The sequence below is a fragment of the Pseudopipra pipra genome, chromosome 5 (genome assembly GCF_036250125.1).
Source record: "Pseudopipra pipra isolate bDixPip1 chromosome 5, bDixPip1.hap1, whole genome shotgun sequence".
Taxonomy (NCBI): domain Eukaryota; kingdom Metazoa; phylum Chordata; class Aves; order Passeriformes; family Pipridae; genus Pseudopipra; species Pseudopipra pipra.
Window position 1 is genome coordinate 22,350,469 of NC_087553.1, and position 19,929 is coordinate 22,370,397.

General features: G+C 41.3%; 1 protein-coding gene across 7 annotated transcripts in view; it reads right to left on the reverse strand.

The window, feature by feature from the left end:
- Positions 1–8,262, reverse strand: part of LARGE1 (LARGE xylosyl- and glucuronyltransferase 1) — a 293,661-nt gene extending 285,399 nt beyond the window's left edge. For 5 of the 7 annotated variants that reach the window (XM_064654910.1, XM_064654909.1, XM_064654904.1 and 2 more), the window contains exons 1-2: positions 8,129–8,262; positions 6,101–6,185 (exon numbers count right to left, since the gene is read on the reverse strand). The gene's annotated coding sequence lies outside the window, so the exon portion shown is untranslated. The remainder of the gene's footprint in view (positions 1–6,100; positions 6,186–8,128) is intronic. The other 2 variants (XM_064654906.1, XM_064654905.1) reach the window with 2 other exon arrangements.
- Between the last annotated feature and the right edge of the window lie 11,667 nt (positions 8,263–19,929).

Here is a 19,929-nt window from a genome sequence, read left to right on the forward strand (position 1 = left end):
TGTATCACACTGCATCACCTTCAGATACCTGTTGAATATGGATTTACCTTAGTGCTGTTTCTCTCATTCTCTCCACCTCTTCAAAATCCTCTTAACAAATTTGCCCAGTAACATGGCAGTAGCCTTCTATTCAGAAAAATGCTGTGTCTGCCCCTGCTTATCATGAGTCCAAACTGATATAAAATGATGCAATCAATAAATGCATTTTTAATCCAGTGAGCACATGTCAATAATTTAGTGGAAACTCTGGTTTCCTTACTGTTCATTTATGGTGATTTCTAAATCGCAGTGGCCTGTGCCAGTTACCCTCTCCAGGTTGTTAGCACTACCTGACCATAGACAAACTCCATGTATTTAAAGAACAATAACCTACAACCTTTAAATATCAAGATATATTAATCTGCTCCTTCAAGTATTTTCCTACTGCCTTCTTGAAATATTGTACTATTTTCTATTTTCGAGAAGTAAAACACACTCCTTTCTTCCCTTGATCACAGCACTGCCTCTAAATCAACAAAGAGTATCTGTAAATTCCACTATGATTATTTTGTCAATTATCCATTTGTCAATTAACTTTTGTTTAGTTGGTTTTAGATGCACATATATTCTGTATATTTACATAAAGATAATTGTTATATGCTGAGTATCGTCAGGGACTTGGATTTATCATCTAAGCTACAACTATATTAAGCAACAGTTCTTGCTAAAGACAGTGGTGTTTACATTTGTTTAAGGCACGGGACAGTGACTCTTTCAGGAAACCAGGGTTCTGCTCCTTGCTTTTTGACTAACCACTTGGGCAACTTTGCTATGGATTTATTTCCACAACATGTCTAAGAACAGAAAATTAGCAAAGTTATTCAACATATGAAAAATACTGTCATCAGTTTCAGTTCCTAACATACTAATGGAACAGTATTACTATTTTTGCTCATCTTAATGAAGAAAAAATGTTCAGGAACATCTTTTTTCTCAACTCGTTCACCAACTGTGCACAGTTACTCACATTGCAACGGTAACATAAATCAATATCTTAGCTTACTAAAATGTTTCCACTATACCATGCACTTCTGTATACCTCAGGTACCAGGCGTGAGCACTGGTGTCAGAGTAGTGACAACTGGAAGCACGAACAGGTTGAAATTTTACATCCAACTTCCCCAGCAGAGCACGCAAAAGCAAGGGGCAAGAGTCTGGATAGCAACAGTAGAGATGTGACTTGCAAAACTGATAACCAGATTGCAAGGCAGTACATGCATGGTTCTCCACTGTCCAAACCAGCTTGAAAGCACCTGATTTTGACCACGGAGGAATGACTTCATATGGAAAGGAGGTGTTCCAATGATGAAGGACCTGCATCACTAACGAGAACACTGCGACTCTGAAGGACCCCAGACGTTTGTTAGAAGCAGCTATTTTAATCTAGCAGACCTTAGGCTGTACTAGCATTGTAGGGAGAACAAGAGAAAAGGGAGGCAGACTGCAACGTTTGGAAGCAAATGCAGTAACTTGGGCCACTGTGCCTATACTCTCTTCTTCACACCTGAGAGCTGAGAGCAACCATGGAAGGATGTGAATTTATTCTCATACACATTGCTTCTTTCTCAAAGTAATCAAAACTGCAAGGTGATTGCTGGACAATGCGCTGAAGACAGCTGCATCTCAAACTTCTCAGCTCACGTAATAGTTCAGACCAAATTATTGTTTTGGTTGCATTTTGGAAAGTAGTCTGAAATTTAACAACATCAAGTACAAAAGTTTCCCTCTTACCTGCCCATCACCAGATGGTTTGGCTTAGCCACTAGCAGATCCTCTATTCCAATAGACTCGATATCAGTAGTGATTTTTTCCCCTTCTGTCTCCATTTGTAGCATCCTCCATTTTGACAACATAAATCTCAGTGAGGAAGAAGACATCCCGAACTAAATGCTTCTATCATTCCTTTAAACTGATCATTTTTGTTTTGTGGAAGTAAGTGTCAACATGCAACTCTCCTAGTACTAAATATTGTTTACAACATCATTACCTACTGATTTCAAATGATTTTCCACTACTTGGAAGAGTCACCGAAGAGGAACGGATTTCTCATAAATGTAGTCATTAAAGAGTTCTGCAAGATCAAGGATATAAGTTATAAGTTATAATAAGTTATAACATATTCCAATAATAGAAAATGTCCACCCTTACAGGGACCTCATTCTTCAATGTTCCAATTCTCTACTTCAGTAAAACAGCATCTAATTGTGCAGTATACTTAAGACTGAAGAATCCAAAAAGACAGACAATTACACCCTTTTAAAGGGGTAGGAACCACCTTTACCTTATTTAAGAATTCCCAAGCATGCCAGCCAATATTTTATCTTGGAAGATTTGTCTTACATCAGTGAGAGCCTCCACGCTTAAATCTGAGTCACACTCTAGAACCAGTCTTAGAATTGAATAAAGGGTGAGACTACAGAAATACAGAACTTAACTTCTGCTTCAAAAGCCTCAGGGTTAATGTCAGTTCATCTTATATAAAAATACCAGGAAGCTTATACTCTATTCTGTTAAACAATGAAAGCTAATATTCTTAAGAACAACATGATCTAAAGAACATATATTTGGGTATTTAATAATGCTAGAATGATTGGTTTTCATTTCTTATTTCTATGCAGTGGCATACACCCTTCTAGTACCTTCAGCCTGAAAAATATTGAATGAAGCAGATTCATACATTGAAGTCCAGTAATTTTTAAACATAAAGTTCCATTTGAAGTATTGATTAGCAGCAGCATTAATTGAAGACAGAAAGGAAAACAATCACCAAGTATTGAGGTACAGGGCCACAGCAGGGGAGTCACAGAGAGAAGGAAAGTGAATCCTAGCCAGAAGCAGCTGGGTTGAGAAGCCTCAATATCAGCTGAAAACTTAATCTTATTTGAATAATTCACAATTCTTCTTGCTCATCCCATTTCACCACTCAGTAACACTTTATATTCCACGAGAAACATTCCTTTCTCCAAAGAGACAAATTCATTTCCAAGTCCATCTAGAAATCATGAGCAAAGCGTTTCATATTTTAAATAAATAAATAAATAAAATACCACAATTCCTTCCCTTCATTTCTCAGCCCTTTCTCTCCTCTTCCTCTTTGTTTCCTCCTAAAACAAAATCCTTCATTCTTCTCTGCATTTAAATGAAGATTTCTCAGTAACAATAATGTCCAGTTTTCTTCTAGCCCTAAGTCTTAGCTGCCAAATGCCTACCAGGAGATAGAAATCTACAAGCTAATAGTACAACCAAAATGTTGACCCTCTGTATGTAAATATTACATTCTGGGATAAACTTAAGAGGAAATATTGAGAGGTGCAAATGAAAGTGACAACTCAACTTCTCTGGAAGTTCTAAGCAGCAGAAACTTTCTTGTGAAGGAATCAGGAAGCTGCTTAAAAAGATTTTTTTTTTTTTTTGGCTGAACATAAGTTTTCTTGTAAAATTCAATGCCAGAATGTGAAAACAGGTTTAAGCTGATATGGGCGTCATCCTTCTGATTTTAGAAAGCTGTGGTTCTGGGGTTACTGCTGATATTCCGGTTTTGCCAAACAATAGCAGATCGGAAATTTTTATGATTTCTATAATTTTCATAGATTCCTGCAAAAATGGTAAAGCAAGACACTGTTAGTTGTTACCCTTGACAAGCTGCCCCTCAGGCAGCATGGATAGTCTGGGTCATCATGTGCAACTATTCCCTGAGGATAAAAAATTGGTATAGACATGGAGTAACAGAAATGACTCATCAATACTCAAAAATGCATGGGAGAAGAGTAGAGTGGTGGTGACACCCATCTCCTCATAGAACTCACTAGTGAAGAGGTCAGAGGCATAAGGACAGGGAACTGCAGCCTTGAAAAACAACCTATTTTTATTATTTTCAAGCATAGCTATCTTATGTGGAGGTTAGTGAGGAAGGCTGCATTCTGCCTACATGGTTGGAGACTTCCAGCTTCCTCCACTATAAGGGTCACATGATTCATATGGCTTTTTGCAACAGTATTGGATAGACAGTGCTGGGGTTCTTCTTGACATTTAAGTGTAGCTTCTGCCTGGTTAACTCCATTGTTGTGGAAATAATAGCCATATCCAAGAAAGAGAGTGATGTGGATTACTACAGTAAACATTATCAGACCTGGTCTGATCTGCAAATTAAAACAGGTAATGGAACTATTTTACACAGTTTGCTTCTAATTCTGACACAGATGGCACTTAAACAAGGATTCCAGCCTTGGCAGATTTCTTCAAAGTCAGTGCCAAGGCCAGGATAATCCTTTCTAGCAATTTTCTCCTTGATTTTTGAGCAACCAACTTCTGTATAAAATAGAATTTGTTATCTGCTGTTCCCCTTCTACAGCCATGCTTTGAACAAGCTTTGACAGGACACAAGACAGACCTTCAAATACTGAGCCAAGTGACACCAAAAGAGTCATGAATCCCTACTAGGTACAAAGCTCATTTCTTAACCCTTATCTTCAGGTGGGTGTATCACAAGGAAAAGAAAAATTAGTGATCCAATGAAAAAGAGAAACAAAAAGGAAAAGTAAAAATACCTTCCTTGAGGTACTTCTGACTCTCCAGCTCTTAAATTATGCCAAGTGTGGGATAATGTACAATGACTGTTTTTTAAAGCCAGCATTAATGAACAATGGTTGCTTTTTAAAGCTAGCATTCACTACAAAGAGGAAGATGAGCCAAACCCAGAAAACAGACCAAAAATAGTGCACATGGACATGTGTGTACATTTCCTTACACAAAATCACTTTTCAGAAAGTTCTTTAGCCACAGCATTAGGCAAATAACCAATAGAGCCAACTCTGAAGAGAATGAAGACAAGCTTGCATTGGCCACTATGTTCTCTTCTCACACAAATCATAATGTTATCAGCACAGACAGGTTATAGGAGAAAGAGACACACCAGAAATCTCATATCCTTAAAACGGATATTTTGTTAATTTATTGAAATGCAGATGATGAAAGGTCTTCAAAGCTGACAAGAGCTCATTAACATGGGCTTTCACACAAGACAGGAAATAAAGACACATGTTAAAAAAAAAAAAAAATTGCATTTCTGGATCTAGACAAGCACTCCCATCAAGATTGTTAGGAGCTTGCATGTAGATCGAGTTTAGCATACAGTGCAAAGACTTTGTAGTCAGATTATGAATTTTACCTATTATTTGCCCTTATAAACACCAGGAAAAAAAAAAACACTTGAGTTTTGTTGGTTTTGTGTTTACATGTGTTTGGGTTTTTTTAGATTGCTCTTATAAGAGCATCTATTTAAAAAAAAAAAAAAAAAAAAAGAAATGAGACAGAAGATAAAAGAACAGTATCCCAGTAAGGATCTATTGACAACTGATTGTTTATCCCAGGTAAAAACAAAAAGCACATACTTGAGCAAGAAATAGTCTCCCAAGAGTTTGGAGAATTGTTCTTTCAAAATCATTATTTTTAACACTACTTCAGTTCCACAAGTTAAGTGCACATGGGAGATGCCTAGTTTTACTAGTTTTCTAAAATAATTCATTCAGAAGGAATACTACTTTTACTAATATTGGAGTCCTACACACTGAAATTTCAGATCAAACGTCTGACAGATCTAAATGTTGCCAACAGACATGCAGTCATTCATCACGGCTCTGCACTTTGGCTTTCTGAGGACTGTACTTTGGAATTCCTGTAGATTGAATAGCTGGCACAGAGAATTCAACATATAAGTAATACTATTTTCAGTGCTCCTTCAAAGAAAACCAGTACATATTTCTCCAGACCTGAGAAAACTTACAATCTTTTTATGTCATCTAAACAAAGAAGAAAAAAAGTTGTCATGCATATTTTGGATATTAAAAAAAAAGTATCTTGCTACATACTGCCATTCAAATACCTCCAAGCTATGCTTTCCTCACCAGCAACTGACAAGGGGGGATGTACTTTGAACAGGAAAGATGCTGCACACTACATAAAAATTGTGAGAACTAAACATCAACAGGACAGAGGAAAAGAACCAGCTACCACAGCAGGCAATTAAAAGCCAAAAAAAATAAATAAATCAAAACCAACCTACCAATCCAATTATCCATCAGAGACTGCAGTTACTGCGGCTTTTACATGACTTGCAGCCTTTCTGATCAAGGGCCATCACAGGACACCTAAGCAGTAAGAATTTCACATTTCAAACTTGGAATACTTATCAGCAATTTGCAGTTTTCAAGAAGACTAGGGATACTTGTTCCGCATTTCTCCATTTTAAAAAACTGACACACAGTGAAGACATTTGGGGTAAGGGTTTTTTGTTAAATTGTCCTGTTCTTATAAGTAAACTAACCTTGATAACCTATCTCCATTTGCAGCAGGGAGCAGAATGACTTTCTTAAAGATTCCCCCTGCCCTTAACTCATCACCTGAATTTATACATACAATTTCTCCTCTAAGCTTATAGTATAATGATGGAGATCTAGAAGGTTAGAAAAAAATTAATATAATCGGTCTTATTAGAACAGTCTGTGCATTTTCACCACTGAATGAGGGGGAAAATCCCACCCACACTAGTGCCCCTAGTGTGCCTTCGCAGTTGGCAGTCTGAAGAGTAAGTAGCAAATCACTACCCTGTCCTTCTGTGTGAGGCTACATTTTGGGGTTTTTATTCCACAGCAGAAGGCATAACCCCTTAAGGAAACTGTAGGGAAACTAGGCAACCTTTCAATCCATTTACCAAATTTCCTGCTGTTTCTATTTCTGAACAAGCTTAAAAAATTATTTTGCACAAAGAAAATTAATCTATATCCAGAAGATATCATTAAATAAAATGTGCTGACCTGTTGGCAATTGCCAGGTCTGGTGTTAACATAGTACTTTGTTTAGCCTGCTGCCCTTCTGTTCCTTCCAGCACTGATATTGTGTAAAAAACCCCTAATAATGTTTGAAAGTCATTTGATTTATTGTCATTTTCATCCTGGCATCCATACCTTCCAGAAGATATAAACAACAGTCAGTGCTGTGAAAATGTTTCCTGTAGTCATGTTAAGAGTCCTATAAAAAACACGTACAATACATACAGAAAAATGTAAGACCTAATAACAACTGTTCAGATGCCTCCATTGGCTAATTTTCAGTTTTAAAAAAACGCACGTTGGAAAAAAGTAGGTTTAATTTGCTGTTTAGCAGTACCCCTGTTCTAAGTTGAACAAAGCAGAAGATACTGTACTTAGGTGAAAACGCAAATAAATATCGCTTATTTGATGCTCTGCAAAGAACAAAATTCACTTGCTTTCTAAAACTAAAACTGGGCACAGCAGAAAAGCTAGGAATCTCTCCAAAAAGTGTTACATAAGGCATTGTCAAACTTCACGTCACCTCCACAGGGCCGCAAGTTGCTATTTTCCCCCCATCCCCCGGTGCGCAGGGATTAATGATCTAAATGACACAGTTCTTGTACAGGAGGTGATAGCAGAAGCCTTCCCAAAGGGGAGCTTCCTGGGCAGAAGGCTTGCTGGGGAGGCTGGCGGGGGATGGGGAAGCCACCCTGCTCGCCTCGGCGTCCCAGCCAAACTCCAGCTCTGCCCCGCGGGTCCCGTTCCGCCGGGCCGGCTCCCGGAGCAGGCTCGCCGCGGGCAGAGCGCTCACACCCCACGCCGCGACTCCCTCCCACCCGCCCGGCAGCGGACACCAGCCCCGCGCTCTCCCGGACGCCGGAGCGCAGCCCGCCGTCCTTGCCCGGACCCGCTGCCCCACGGCTGGAGCCCCCAGGGAGCGGGAGCACATCCCGGCCGAGGAGAGCGGCGTGCGGCGCGGGGCCAGCGAGCGGACTGGCGAGGGGAGCGGGGTCCGAGCCGGGCGGGGTAACCTCCCTCGGCGGGGGGACGTGCCCCTTTGTGCCGGGAAGCGACACGCGCGCCTCCGCCCGAGCATCTCTTCAACTCCGGATCTGATGGGGATTAAAATCCAGGAGATAAAGCTGCCAGCCTGGCCCTCTGGACTTGGGTGCCCTCTCCCCTTCACGGGCTGCTGGAAGGGAGACACTCATCGATTGTTCCTTGCCCTCCCCCGCCCCTCGCCTCTAAAAGCAGCACAAGCTCAACGAGAAGGCTCTTACCTTCCCCGGGTGGCTCCCGGGCCGCCGGGACGGGCGCTCAGCGCCCGCTGCTCCGCGCAGGCAAGCGGTCCTTCGCCCTCCTCCGCTCCAGGCGGGCAGCTCCAGCTCCGTGCCCGCAACCCCGCGCTCCGGAGGTGTCAGCCAGCGGACCACAGCCGGGGCGGCACTGGTGGCTCCACTCTCCGCGGGACGAGGAGCTGCTGACGGTGGGAGGAGGAGGAGGGCGGTGGGGAGGTCCCGACTCTTCCCGGGATGCGCTGCCGAGGTGGCCGCCTCCTCCGCCGCCCAGCTCAGCTCTCTCCGGGGCCTGCCCGCTCCGCGCTGTCCCGAGGTGCAGCCCGGCCCCGTCCGCCTGTCCGTCCCGCTCGCCTTCCCCCGCCCCTTTCGCCGGCGGCGAACCGCGCGGCGCACAGGCCCCGCCGGCGGCCAGGAGGACCCGTGGGCGACGGGGGATTCCGGCCCAGCCTCCTGTCCTCTCCCCGGGGCCTGGTGCACACTCTCCGCGGGGAAAGGAGGCCCTGCCCCGGCCTGGCGAGCAGCTCCGGGAAGGTCACCGGCACCGTGGAGCCGAGCACGGAGGCTCCCTCCGGCACCGCCGCGGTCGTTGCTACTGCTGCCGGCCCGACATCAGCGACCGCTGGGTGCCGCGCTCCGCCCGGGCTCGCTCCGTGCCCGTGCCTGGCGGCCGCCTCCGACTCTGAGTGCCAGGCTGCCCCCTTCCCCTTCCTTCCTTCCTTGCCTCCCGCCCCTTCCCCGCTGCCAGCCTTCCCCCGCCGGCTCCCTCCGGCGCCCGGTGCCAGGCTGCCCCCTGCGGGTCTCGGGGCCGCGGCTACACGCCCGGCGGGGCCGAGGAGGAGCCGGGCGCGGGGGCGGCCGCCGCTGCCGGTCCGCGAGTGCCGGGAGCCGTGTGCCCGCTGCCGCCGCGCTGCCCCGGGCTGGCTCAGCGGCGGCTGCAGCGACTGTGTGTCTGTGTCATGTCTGTGCCTGGGCGGGCGGAGGCGCGGGGCCGAGGCGGAGCCATCCCGCTCACACGCCGCCCAGCGACAGGCGCAGAGCGCCCAACCAGCGGCGGCCGCCGGCGCGCACCGCCCGCCCGCACCGCGGGGCGCCCGGGGCCGCTACACCTGGGCAGGGCGGAGGGGGCCGGGACGGGCTGCCCGCACCCCGGCGCTCTCACAGCCGTCCCGCCGGGGGGGGCTGCGGGGGCACAGCCGGCCCCGCACGGGGGCCGCGCCCCGCACCCGCCGCTCCCCGCCCGCCCAGCGGTCCCGAGCACCGGCCTGGCGCGGGGAAGTGCGGGGCGGCCCGGCCCGGCCCCCGCCTCGGGCGCTGGTGCCCGTCGGGGGGGCGAGGCGGCGCCTGGCCTTCAGCGTGAGCGCCCGGAGGGGGAAGACCCGACTCCGACCGGCGAAACCGCGTCAGGAATGAATAAATATCACGGCTTTTGGCTTAAGCGTGGCGAAGCGTGTCCCTGCGATGTGTCCCTGCGTGCTGGCAGCTGCTGAGAGTGAAGTGATAAGCGCACCTTATTTTTGCTTTTCTTTTTTATAATTTTTTTTTTATTTTGTTTTTCCCCTGTGGGTATAGAGCAACCATCAACGCGCTTTTTTTCCCCCCCGTTATTGTTATTAATCATTTTTTCTTTCACTTCTTTAGGGGTGTAAAAATGGATTGTTGCAATATGTTAGCATACTAAGAGGACCGTATGATAACCTGTGCGTATGTTTGGAGAGGGTGCATGAAATTCCGAGAGGAGTGTGCAAGGAGAACAGAAATGAGCAAATGTGCGTAAAGTCTGACTCTAGAAATGCACTGATCCGTTCTTAGAATGGAAGAGGAAGCAAAGTATACACGTGCTTTGAGTAACAATGTAAATAATCAGAAGTATGAATAATAGGGTTAGTAATCAGTATTTACTGTTTTCTTCTTCTAGGGGACTAAGGGAATAGCTTAAGAGGAAAGTGTTGTTCTTTAGAAGATACCACAGATGCTAATTTCTCCCATTACATCAACTGCTTAAATGCTATAAGTCATGAAGAAGTTGCTTTATTGTGGGCAGAAATTATGCTTTTCAATATACTGTATGAAAATATTGTGAACTATTGAACAGGTTGTTCAAAGCATGGTAGTATTTGCTAGACTTGATTAAAGTGTTGGACCATCAAGCTTAGTATTCTGCTGCCAGCAGCATCCACTTCCTGATGCTTTAATCAAGAGTGGTATCGGATGAACTGAAGTAAATCACAAAGTTGAACATGCCAGTGATGTAAGTGTTACTAACTGCAAATTTTGACATATTGTGACAACTAGGAGAGCATTTTGCAGAAAAAAAAATAACTCTGCTTATCTGTAAAAATAATTTAGTTCTGATATGAAGAATTTTCTGGAGAATCTGCAGTAACATACAGATTGGTCTCTATTGTGCTTGTTTTTTTCATGAGCAAATCAAAATCAGAAATGAGCTATACTAAACTAACTAATTCTCTCCTTTCTCCTAAGTGAAGCTATAGGATCAGCCTTCAAGTAATAATGTTTTCTTGCACTGTTGAAGGATTGCAACTGCTTTGGTGACAGTCACAATGAACAAATTGCTGGGGAAGTATGGGGGAGGAAATAGGATTGTGTGTATATAGCTTCATTATTAATAAAACTCGATTATCTACTGCCTGTTATTGGAATTCTCTGCAGTTCCACATTCTTTAGTTTCATGCTATATCTTGAAAACTAATAAGTTGTCAAAGTCTGATCCTACAAAATATTGAACAATTTCTTCAGGTTCTTAATGTTCTTATCTTCTATTTGAGCAGGGAACTCTCAGCACCCACAAAAAGTCTTAGGTTTTAAGAGCAGCATGGATTATTAGGATTACCTAATGTGCCACCGTGCATGACAAATGATGGAACTTCACATGGAAATAAAATGTCTTGCTTAAAATTGCTCTGCATCCTTCAGGTTGGTGACCTGCTCAGAAATGGACAACAGTTGTCCAAACCCAGAGAATGTTTGTCAGAGGCTCTAGCTGAGAATGGTTACCACGAGATTATAAAACCTAACAAGGACAGGAGGAGTGACTACCTCTGAAGATAGAGTTTTTCAGAAATTGTGTTTATAAGCAAGTAATCTTTTTCATATCCATAATAAAAATTTCTCTATCAGTCTTTCTCCTTGAAAATCCTGAAGTGGTGATTGCTTTGGACATAAACAAGCAATGCAGAAGGATACTTATACCAAGGACAGGTAGAAGAAATTAGATGCAAATATTTGCACTTCAGATTTCATTCAGCTAGGAGGAAGGTTTCTCTAGAAACTACACAGGTTCTGGAGGGAGGTGTCTATTTGCATTTTAAAGAAAACAAAAAAGCAAAACCTATAGAATGTGAAGCATATAGGGTTTGTTTTTTTTAAAAAAGATCATTTCATAAGGTCAAAAAACTTAAAGTTTTAACAGTCCTATTTAAAAATTTTGTAAACCAGACCCTTCATTTTTTAATAGAAACATGTCAGTGTTGAGATATTGTTACATGATAGAGTTATACTGATGTAAAATTATCACATAAATATTTGGTCTCGTTTTTTCCTTACTGGAACAAGAGATAAAGGCATAACAGTACACAACTTCAAACAGGTTATGGTATTTTCACTACCCCAGAACATCAGTAAGTAAAATAGTATTAAGTCTGTTTACAAGATCCCAAACACTTGCAGATTTATGTGGGTTTTGTTGAAAAGAACAAAATTGCTTCTAATATAACCATTTGATATGAAAGCAAGGTGTAAGGCCCACAAGGATTCAAACTTACTGCATGAAGTTAATCTGATGTTTAACACCAGTGAAGTCCTTTTTATGTTCTTACAGTTGTTTCATTTTTCTAGCTGAATTCAACCACCATGAGGTCTTTCAAGAAAAAAAGGACAGTGCTTTGTTCAGGAGGTGACCAAAAAGTGCTTTACTACTCTAATAATGTGTTATGTGCCAGCTGAAATAGAAGCTAGAACATTCCTGAAAAACAGGAAAGTGATCTCTCCCCGTTCCTGCACACACAGTCCTGTGGTTAATCAGCATTTTAAATACCTTGTGAGGTAGATGCTGCCGTGTCACACTCAAGATATGGGATACACATGGACAAAGCTAAGTTCTCCCTTGCCTTCTTTCATGTGGAGTTGATGAAATAGCTACTTTTCATAAAATCAACCATTCAGGGTGTTCTCACGGGGAACAGAAATTCAAATCTGATTTAGCAGACTGGCTGGATTGTGTTAACTGATCCACAGAAGGTTGTGACTCTGTTTATGAATTGCTGCTCTTCTAGATGCTAAATTGCTCAACTGTTAATAGTATCAGAGCATAAAAAGCAAGACTAAAAGTCTGAAGCAAGCCCTAACCCTTGAGATTCTTGTTATCATCTGCCTTTACAATAAATACAGGACTACTGCAGAACAGGCTGCCTGACATATTTTATAGTAGAAAAAGGCTTTCAAACAAGAAATAAGTAAAATTTAGTCTACTCTGGAAAAATAAATTCCCAGTTCTTGAGCATAGAGTGGAATCTCTGCTACATATGCTGTCCACAATGGGCAGTAAATTAAAATTTAATGGAGATTTTCCTGTGCATGTATCAGAAAAAAGAAAAACCAACAAAACCCAAGAAAGTCAGAGCAAGATTCAGATTCCGTGGGGTTATAGGAACTGGAAACAAAATAAAAACTGGTAAACTGAGTACCTTTAAATAAGTAGAAAACATCATGAAAACCTAAAACTTTACAAATGCAAAGGAAATCTAGTTTTTATTACAGAAATTATTTCTCTTCTATACCAAAATAGATTTCAGGCAATAGACTGATTTCCTATGTTGACTTTTTTCATTTTCATATTGGTTTCTCCCAGAGTTCAGTTTACTTCTAACTGTAAAAAGGTAAACATCCATACTAAAGTCTTAGGTAGTATTATGCCCTATAACAAGGAAAATGTTAACGAAAGGGGTATTTTCCTGTTTGTTTACTTTGTATCTCTGACAGAACTCTGTGGATTTTTTTTTCATTGCTGTTATTTACTACTTTCCATTTGTTGTGATTCAGTCATTTAGAGAATAGTTGGGGGGGGGGGTTGTTTGTTTATTTGGACAATAAAAACTAGTGAAGATATGCAGAATAAATATGATGCAACTTTATTTTATGAAGTTAATCTGATTTCAGGTTGATGGTACTTTTTTAAGTTTGGGCCTACCATGGTCAAGTCAATATTGTATTTCTACTTATAGACAAAATTGATTTCTATTTTGCTAGTGTGACATATATAACTTAGAAAAGACTTAATTTCATACTTGATAATATCAATGCCAGTGTTTCCAGAGCTCTTCACAATGCATACCTGCATCCTAAAAAAAAAAGTGGTGAATGCTGTTTTGGTTTGGTTTGTTTGTTTGTTTGCTTGTTTGTTTGTTTTTTGAACAAAGGAATCTTCACACCTGTGCTGTTTGCAGTGAAATTCTGGATAATTAACAGTGGCATAACTATTCTGTGTTAACATGAACCATTCCCTTTACAAAATCTTCTGGGAAAGAAATACAGCATTGGACAAACTTTAAAACAATTTTAAACTTCACTGGCAAGGAAGGTGAAACTGGCGCAGGTGCTCCTAAGCCTAAATCAAGGCATGTCGAAGTCAGTGGAGCAGCTGCACTGATTTCAGTGGTATCCAAGCTGAACTATCCTTTATGTCCCAGTCAGTGTTCTGGGAAAACAAATATGCACGTTTATATACCCAGACTTTTATGATCTTCTTTCTTAATAATTGTTCCTATTTGACTGCTCTGCCTCTCTCCCAAGCAAACAGTGGATATAGTGTCTCTCTCTTGTTACTATGTTTCTTTTGTTACACTTCTCCATTTATTGCCCTCCAGTATGAATGCTGAGACTACGAAAAATCTTAAATGAATTGTAGACCTGTATAATTAATATCTGCCAGCCTTTCAGGAAGTATTAAAGCACAGAATGTATTACTGCTCCAGTCTTAGCCTTACACATTTAGATTTTAATTCATCCAAGGACACCTTTCACTATCTGGTGAAAAAGTGGATACTCTACCTGTTCAAAACAAGACCTTTTTTTTCCATTAGAAGCACCTGTTTTATACATGGAAGGTTTAATTGTTTCCAGAACAGCTTCATTAACTTCTGAAAGTATTACCAATACAGCACTCCCCAGAGCCAGGATGCTAATTAGAAAGAAAACTGGCCTTACAGTAGTTTGAAGAATGGTGTCTTTTTTTAAGAGAGCAGGAAGGATTATTCAATCACTGACAGAGCGTTTGTGCCAGAAAGTAGGAATGACTGCCAGTTATATGAACTCAGAAAATACCTGTGACAAATGAATTATTCCCACAGTGAAACAGCCTCTTCAGACAATCAACAACAGTAAGCCTAATAATGATTCCATAAACAATGTTAAGATGTCCATCAAGTTCCATGCAGTACAAGCAATGTCCTTTATGACCAGTATTGTTTGTCAGCTCTAATGTCCCTGACTCGGTGGGTTAGGCATGTTTGGAGGGTGCCATATGAATGCTTGGATTGCTTCCTTAGGTACCCAGATTGTCAGTAGTAACACATCTGGCCTTTGTCACATTTATGCTGATTTTATATTAAAGCTCTTGTAAGTCTGAATAAAAAAAAAAACCAAACCCAATACAGGACTAAAGAGTAAGTGTAAATATAAAATGTAAACAAAAATAAAATGGATAGATGCTATTACAAGTTAATGCATGATATCAACACTTGAAGTTTTGTATCAATGGTCAGGCCTTTAGAATCTGTATAAAAAAGTTCCTGGATTAAAAATAGGTACCATGGTAAAGGAAATTACCCCAAACTTATTTATGAGAATCACTACCTAATGAGTCAAAGAGGAAAATTTTTGGCCAGAAATAAAAGACAATAATTATCGTTCAAATCCTAGAACTTCTGTATTTTTTCCAATGAGGGCTATTTTTAAAATATTTTCTAGGAGGGTTTCTCTAGAAAGCAGAAATGCATTATAGCTGCTACTGTCAAATGAAGGGAGGGTAAAATAAACCCCAGATCCTGTCTAATGACTCAAGCTTATTTCCTTTAGGCCATTGCAACAGTAAGAATGCCCAGTATGAATCTTTTCTGACAGTTTAACAAAATTGACATGTCCATGTCAGACAAAAGCTCAGTGGAAATACATGTACATGCTTCTGAATATAAACAGGGAGCAGAGTCTGAACAGCTAAGCATATAAACATGAACTCATTTAGTGGCCATAAGTGGTTGTATATCTTAAAGTGTACTGTGAATAAACTAAAATGTTCTTTTACTGGGATGAGATGTGACCGTGAGCAGCATCCAGCTCTCTGTCCAAGACTGTCAATGCTAAAGAAAGTTTCTGTGTTCTTGCTGACATTTCAGAAAGTTGTGAGCTATGATCTGGACTTGCTGCACTGGCAAAAGAATAGGAAAGGTCACCCCATCTCAGCAGTGAAACTGTCAGTAACAAAAGGATAATCCTCCTCAGTCTCAACAGCAGTTACAGGGAAGTTGATGCTAAGGTCAAGCAACAAGGCAAGACCAATACTAGTGCCAATGAACCTGTCAACATTAAACACCTCTTTTTCAGAGTAGTATTTTAACACTTCACTATTCTGTGATTCAGACTGTATCCTGACATGGTGGGGGGTTTTCCATTTATTTAGGTGAAACTAAAGCTGTCAGACACACTCAAGGCCAAGCAGACAAAGCCAGGAAAAGGACAGACCTTCAAAGTCTGAAGGTGCCATTGAAGGAATCCAGCATCAGACACAAAAAATGCCCAACAAATTCAATAGATATTTTACACGCTGTGTGTGTACTTGTATTTCAGACCTTGGCAGCCACACAGGTGCTAGCATTGCTACTTTCTCTAAAATTGCAGTCTATATCAGATTGTGTACTGAGGAAAGGAATAAGCTTTTGCTACCATGGATGGTGTCAGAATTCACAGTTCCTGCATCACCTAAAAGAAACGACCCAATTATAATGAAATCAGCTTGTGTTTAAGTCGATTAAAGCAAGAGTTTCATCTACAGAGAGGGAAAGTAATTTTAAACACTTCTCTAACCAACACACAAGATCTCGGTGCTGGAATAAGAAATTATACTGGCCCTTTGCCCATTTTGAAAACATTTCCAAGTGTTTTACTTCATTGTTTCTATATCACCATGATATTACAACAGTTCCAGTGAGGGGGTATAACTCGAGAGATTTTTCCATTATCAGACTTGATGGCAATGGCTTTTTGAAACTTTTTCCCACCATCTTCCACTCAGCATAACCAAATTCAAAATAGATGCAGCCAAGACAAATGATCACCAGCAGGAGGTTCTGTATTTTCTTACCTTCTCCCAGATCAAGGTGAAAAAGGTACCGCTCCTTGAGAGTGGGCTTTATGCCACATACACTGGGAGCTTTGTTATGGCAATCACTTGGCTTAAATATAGGAGTCTTACCACGTTTTTATCAATTAGCTCATTGGAAGGAAAGACTAGTTGCAAGTTCTCTTTCTGCAGTATAATCTGTGATAAGTTTGAGAGGTGATGGGACACTTACTACTGGGTGATCAGCAACTGGGGCCTCAAATTTAGTGACAGTTTATAAATCTTTTCAGAATTCTGCTACGGAACATTGACAGAGTGGGACATTTTATGTGGGAGCATAAAAAAAAAGGATTTTTCTTAAGTGAGCCTTCAAAAGTCCGTATGTGCTTAGTAGGGTTAGATAAAAAGGAACAGCTGCATCCTTAAAGAATATATATCCATAAAGGAAGCTCAGACCTCTGCTTCTTCCTTGACTAACAAGCAGCTAAGAAAGCTCACTCTCCTTGGAATCATTACCAGACTTTGCATCTGCTCATCCCTGATAGCAAATGATTTTTTAAAAAAAAACTATTTTCCTCTTCTTTTCACTACTGCAGGAACAAAACTGAGTTTTTCTAAACTGGTTATTCTTCTCTAATCAAGCCCAGGTACAAATGGATACTGGAATTAACAATGGTGAGTTTATTGCTTCAATAGGAGACAAAAAGAGACAAAAGAGATTTGCTGGGGTGTTGGGATACAAGATGAAAACCAGGATCATAGATGAGGATACTAAAGAGTGCAGTGAAGTCTGCACCTGACCTTTTTGCACATCAAATAAAATAAGGGTCTGGTAGAAATCACTCTGTGATCATCTGATTAATAATTGTATTATAATCTGAAAAAAAGAGGTATCAAATTCTGTTTGCATATGAGTAGTTTTCATTTCCTAATTTTGTATACTTGAGGATTCAACCCCAGTAATGTCCTTTTAATGTAGTTTTGGTGTGTAAGGCTGGATATTACACAAAAAGAACAGAGAAGATAGAGTCTTAATAGGGTTTTGTTGCTTCAAGTTTGCACTGCCTCCATTACTCACAAGTGCCTGTATGAACAGGAAGCTTTTTTTCATAGTTTCGTTCTAGTGATGATATTCTTAGAAAAAGAAAACCCAAACTACAAATAGGCACAAATAAGAGTCAGATGCTTAGATGTCATTGAAGGTCATTGAAGGTCTCAGAATGTTATGATAGCCCAAACTGATTGTATTTGTTCTAGGCTACAGTTAGAATAGACTTCTGCCATCAGATTTGGGGTTTGTTCTCTGAAGTAATACTTACAACAAGTATTCTCCCTTCTAAGCACTTTTTAAGAAACCAGGGCACTAATAAATGACATTTTTTTAAAGAATATTTTGACAGCATCGATGTAACAGGGGATGAACAGGACGAAAATCCTATCCACCAGTATTCACATGGAAAAGGCTTAGATGCAAATGACACCTACATGAAAGACTGGGTGCTAGAAGATACATCTGTCATTGCTTGATTATCATTCATCTGCCCCATTACCTCAGTAGATCAATTGTATTATATACTAGTAATCAGGTACATACAATGATTAATTCGATAATCTCTCTCACTACTCTTGAGCAGATTTAGACTCAGAACAAAGAAAGTTGTGGACTACTTTACCTGCAGTAACTAGTATCAGAATGTTGATATCACACAACCACAGAAGCATTTATGTTGGAAAAACCTCTTTATAACTAACTTCAGGTGACAAAATATGAAATCCAGCAAACATACAAGCAGACCTCACTGTCTTAAGCCATCAGAAGGTTGATTTGAAAGAGGAATTACGCCAGCTGAATTAATATTATGTTCCAGTTGATTTTCTAGACTCTTTTCCTTTTGCTAGGAAAGGACCTAGCCTTTGGGAAAATACTAATTTTGAGTTTCCTCTTCTGCAAAGAATAGCCCTAGAAAAAGTGCATGCTTGAAGTCATTTGTCACAAAGTGTTTAGGTTGGCCAGAGAGCTTGAGACTTCACAAATATGCCTCAGATATGCACTGGAATGGAGTTTCAACATAACGTACATCTCTGATATAACTGATGCTTAACATGCTACTTCAAAGGCATCCTTTGAAGAAAATTTCGGTAGACCCAATCTCCAGCCTGTCCACAGGGTAGTTGTGCAGTTCCACACCAAGTCTACTGAGAAAGTGACACTTTCTATCCTAGAATCTTAACATATTTCAGAATGATTAACATTCCTGGAATGACAGGATTGCACAACAAAATCAGTAGCCCCACAACTCTGTTCTTGCCAGGTAATTTTGGTGCAAACATGTAGATGGTTTTCTATTTTTGATATGTTCTCCTCCTTTGCTTACTTTTGTAAACAAAAGTTCAAAACTCAGAAGAGAATGTTTGCAGGCCCTGGGTCATCAGCCTTCCTCTGGAGACTGAAGATGCTTGTCTCAAAAAACGTTGTGTCAATTCCTTAGCAGGCTGCTGGCTCTGGGAGTGTGAAAGCAGGATGCATGCTTCCATCAGGTGTGTGTCATTGCACCAGGGACAGAAAGATATGGGTGAAGTGGGAAGAGCAAATGCAGGAGGACAAGTAGTCAATAGAAGTTACTAAAATACAATACTAAAAATATCCTGTCCCCACGAGTTTAAATTCTCACCTACTCCTCTAAGTAGGTAAGAGAAAAGAGAAAATTTCCATCTTCAGCTTTTGAAACTTCATCTGTCTCCTGAGTACTGAGCAACAGATCTTCAGCTGGCAGATGTCAGCTGACAGTGATGAAACCTTACCATGTTTCTGAAGGATCCATTCTTCAACACCAGACTGCCAACTTCAGTGTCAAAATGCCAGATGACTCTCAGCAGTACTTGAGGGAAAACAACCACAACAATTGCTTGACAAGGCTAAGCTGGGTAGTAGGGTAAGCCATTTTGCAGATGGGTAGAATGTCCAATTCATTCCTTAGCCTCTTCCTGTAGCTACTATGACTGTTACCAGCTCTGCCTCCAGTACTGCTGCTCAAACCTATTGCTTTTCTGAGACCTAGACATTAGTTCCTAATGAACCACATCAGTAGTACATTGGCTATTTAAGACTGTGGCATGACAGTTTCCAAACAAACTAGACCCCAGGAATAACACTGCAATGTGGACTTGGAATGGGTGATGAGCAAAGAGGAAGAAATCAAAGAGCTGCATCATGCACTTAAAAAGTTAAGGTAAAATGAACACAACAGTACACCAGGTGGTGGAAATGTTGGCACAAAGGTCTTTTTGACTGGTTAAGGCTGTTAACGAGAAAAATTGCATAGCTTTTAATTGGCAGGCATGGTAAAAAACTATGCCCCAAACAAATGGAAATCAGATAGGATTCTGAACACGCTGTGTAACGAAAGTCCAAATGAACAGGACTTGGAGA